General features: G+C 48.0%; 1 protein-coding gene across 1 annotated transcript in view; it reads left to right on the forward strand.

Annotated features, from left to right (window-relative positions):
* Positions 1-3,379: 3,379 nt before the first annotated feature.
* Positions 3,380-4,545, forward strand: part of LOC121656513 (ephrin type-A receptor 7-like) — a 156,565-nt gene continuing 155,399 nt past the window's right edge. Inside the window, exon 1 of the mRNA XM_042011547.1 lies at positions 3,380-3,466. The gene's annotated coding sequence lies outside the window, so the exon portion shown is untranslated. The remainder of the gene's footprint in view (positions 3,467-4,545) is intronic.

A 4,545-nucleotide genomic window follows, 5' to 3' on the forward strand; every position in this document is an offset into this window, starting at 1 on the left:
TATATACATACACACATGCACACATGCGCACACACATCTATATATATATATATATATATAGAGAGAGAGAGAGAGGGGAGGGGGGGGGGGGGCTGCTCGGTAGCCCGGTGCTCATCCTACTTTCACGCAGGAGACCCGGGTTCACATCCCGGCCGGGGTGTTACGTCCCGTTTTCAGGGGTATGATTGGGTGTAACAAAAGATAAGTTGAGGACAGATGGTGAATTTAAAATAAGCACATTTTCTTGAAATCCCGTGAAACAACAAGTGAAAATCTGTAACAAAAAATACACAAAATAAACAAGTACTGGGGTTAGCGGACCCCCTGAAAGAAATAAACCAAAACAAATACCCAAAACCCATCGAGCGCAAACAATGACGTGACTACAACTCGGCGAGGAACCTAAAACCAAATAAAAAGCAGCAGATCCATAAACTAAGGTGTCCGTCGTCACAACATAACAAAACACTAACCTAGCCCAACACTGAAACTAAACACAAAACAAAAGCCTAACCCAAAACACCCACTATGACAGAACTAAAAGGTGTAGTAACGCTTAAACAAAACTGAGTGTATAACGGTGAATCCAACTAACACAGAACCATGACCAAGTCCTCTCTCCGGACTCCACAACAGGGTCTGCCACAAAACGGATCACCCACAACAAGCACAGCAAACACCCAGTAAGCCCTACTACCACACGTCTGCCATAATCTGGACAAGACCACCTGCGCTAACCAGCCTTGCCCAGATACCACAAACACACATGCACGCACACACCCAGTGCACAAAGTGAGGGGAAAGCGGCCTGCGCCATTCCGCCCCCCCCCCCCCTACTGAACTCTGCAGCAGCCTTTTCAATCTTTGCTTCCCCTAAGCTGCAGTCTGATTGGCTGAGCGAGCAGTCAATCAGAGGGGAGGAGACTGGGGTGCTCCCGAACCAGCCACTCCACACAGAGGTCCGAATCAGGCAATCAAACGGCAAACGAGCCGCAGCTGCCTGCAATAAGCAGTGGCCGTAACACGGGGCAATTACCAACACCTAGTGTGGGTCCTTAGGCAAGACCCTCTGCGCTACTGCCTACCTCATATGATGAGAGACAAGAGAACACGAGACATACTGGCTCAGACGTTGCCCGGTCAAACAAGGTCTGGAGAGAAGTGGGCTACTGGAACGAGACGGAAATGGACGAGAGGCGAGAACAAGGCTCTGTTGGAATGTTACTACTCCAGTAACCCTAGTCAGAGGGGTTACATGCAGAGAATGTGGGAAATATGGAATCTTCGAAACCCACAATCAACACTGACTGCCAAACAACTAGTAGCTCAACTTTCCAACATCCACAGACGGCAACTGCTATCACAGCTTGAGATTAACGAGGTACAACACAAATGCTACGGCAAGGGGGAGCATGGACGCCAGGTCAGGGGGAGTTAACAACAACTCCCCATCCAGAGATTGGGTACGAAGCCCCAATAAGCACAATCACACTGAGCGAGGCAGCGACTGACCTAAGAGATAAGATCATGGCAAAAATGAACATCAGGCAACGCCGACGCCAACTACAGAGACTGAGTGGAGCACCATCAGAAAATCTCCGGAAGATGTGAATGCAGCTTTGAGAACGATTCCTACAATGACCATCACTGAAAGCAATGAGCTGATCTAAACCTCAGCAGCAGTGATCCTTGAGGTGCTTGGTTATCAACCAAAGAGCAACCATAAAGATACATATCCACCATGGAAGAGGAGGTTGGAGGCTAAAATCAAGGCAGCTTGGAGAGAAGTGAGCCAACTATCAGAGCTCCAGAAAGGTGCAATGAAAAAACAGGTACCCAGGAGTTACAGCCAGATGCCCATACCTGAAGCACTAGAAACTGCCAAACAACGACTCCAAGCCTTGGCCACCCACCTAAAGACGTACACGAGAGAAATTGAAGCAAAGAGCCCCCTGAGACAATCCAGCACATAACTGCAGGGTGTAAGATGCTGGCAGGGAAAGCTTACAAGGAGCGTCATAACCACGTGGCTGGTATAGTGTACAGGAACATGTGTGCGGAGTACAGACTGGAAGCCCCGAGGTCAAGGTGGGAAACACCTCCGAAGGTGGTAGAGAATAACCAAGCTGAGATCCTGTGGGACTTCCAGATCCAGACCGACAAAATGGTAATGGCAAACCAGAGTAGCTACAGCAGATCCCAGGACAAACCTCAGACATCTCGGTCCAGAAGAGTGCAGTCCTAGGAACAGCAAAGATACTGTGCAGAACCCTCAAGCTCCCAGGCCTCTGGTAGAGGACCCGAGCTTGGATGGATGAGAGACCGCCCACAGAGGGCGAGGGGACAATTTATTTATTTATTTTTCAGAGAGAGAGAGAGAGAGAGCAATATTGGAGCACAAACCCAAGCCACTAAGACCACCCCGAGGAAGGCCCCACCCAGAAGAAGGCTCTAGCCAGATCCCCCAGCGGTCATGGGGCACAGGCCCCGGCAGACCATGATTGGTAGCCGTCAACCCTGCCAGGCACTGGCCATCCAAGGTGGCCAGAGCAAAGGGCCCCAAGAGCCCAGAGGCAAAAGACCCCTCCAGACAACCACCCAGCATGGACCTGCACCATCTACCACTCCCCCATCCTACTATGTAGACCAATCAATGTTCCCCTGCCATGTGTTTGCTGCTGCGACGGCCAGGTTTGCCCCTCCACCATCATTCTCTGACTCAGAGTTGGACTCACTGGGCAGGAAGTCCGCTCACTATGGTTCGGTCCTCCATCATAATTCTCACCACACTCTTCTGAACTGGAACTGGCTGATGATTCCACCACACAAACCAGACTTCATGCACTGGAAGCATCATCCATGTGATTCAACTGCTTCCATCAGGTGTTTGGATGGCCAGCCAGGACAGGATGTTATTCTGCTGACATCACAACATGGTGGGGTTTTCCAGCCACTGGTGCGGCGCTCTTTTCAACGTCGGACATTCGAGTGAAAACAAGCCTGTTTGACTTATACAGAAATATCACTGTGCTGTATGATTGTATTACAAAATTACATTACAATTTTAAATGGAGTCATGAGCACTTTAAAGTAGATCAGATAAATGGTTTTGAGGTTGTGGGTTTGTGCCTCTGATCGCTGACTGAAGACTCTTTCTGTTCTGAAAACTCTGGTCTTGTTCTGTCAAGGCTTTAAAGGGCCTTGACAGAACTGTTACTGTGAGTTGCTTTTGTATAAATTAACTGAGCTGAATCCAGATAGCTTCTGATTCTGACGAGCCAGCCTCCATCCTAATGACTGACTTTTGATTTCTCCTGACCCAGTAAAGCGTCTGACCCCTTAGCCGCACCCTGACCTCTGACCTCCTGCTTGTTCTCTCCTTTCTTGTCTTTCTCCTGCAGTGTTGCTGCTGAATTCTAAAGAGACTCAGGCAGAGCTGGGTTGGACATCTTACCCTCCCAATGGAGTAAGTCTGCTTGCTTGTATTGTTTATTAACTCCCCTCCGCCGCCCTTTCACACCTGATGTTCACCTCTTTTCATCATAATCATTAATCAGTGTTGCTGATCCCAGCCAGGACACTGCAGGTTGCAACCACACACTTGCTGCCACAGATTAAAGCTCCCTTTCCTGTTGATCGATATCATTTGTGATAAGTTATGGCTGCAAGACAAACACCTTTTTTAAAGAATGGCCATCTGCTATAACAGTTTGTTACACACCACCCACCTGGCCTCCACGCACCTGAGATGTCTGTTATATAAAAGCATGTGTTGGGGGCTGTGTGAGTGCCAGTGTATACATCACAGCGTGGACACACAGGTGTCATACAGTGTGTTGTGTTGAGTCGCCGTCAGCTGGAGCCAGATAGTGGAACACGTGCACAGATGAAGCTCAGATTAATGTGCTGAGAGAGGACATGGTGCTCGTCACCAATGGATTCATGTCCACATCTCAGCTGGACTTTACAGGAATTCAGATCATTCTTCTTCTGGACAGATGGTGGATTTGTTTTTGCTTCATTCTCCATCAAACATAAATCACATAAACCAATGGGAGCCAGAAAGAAGACACATACGTCTCACATCTCAGTTTTCATTCCAGCTTTATTTAAAAAGCACCAACGCACAACAAACACATCTCAAAGATCTTTAAAAACATCCTCAGTTCAAACTGATTCATTGTGTTTTCATTCAAACACATTGTCCAGGTTATGAGACTAATTATCTAGGTTAAGTAGGAAGGAAAGGTCCTGGTCCAGAATAACTCCAAGGTTCCTCACTGTGGTACTGGACACCGATCAACTGGACATCCATCCATCAACCATCCACTCATCCATCCAACTGGATGGATGGATGGATGGATAATAGATGGATGATGGATGGATGGATGGATGGATGGATAGTTGGATGGATGGATGGATGGATGGATGGATAGATGATAGATGGATGATAGATGGATGATGGAAGGATGGATGGATGGATGGATGATGGATGTATGGATGTATGGATGATGGATGGATGATGGAAGGATGGATGGATGGATG

This window comes from Melanotaenia boesemani, chromosome 17, assembly GCF_017639745.1.
Source record: "Melanotaenia boesemani isolate fMelBoe1 chromosome 17, fMelBoe1.pri, whole genome shotgun sequence".
Taxonomy (NCBI): Eukaryota; Metazoa; Chordata; class Actinopteri; order Atheriniformes; family Melanotaeniidae; genus Melanotaenia; species Melanotaenia boesemani.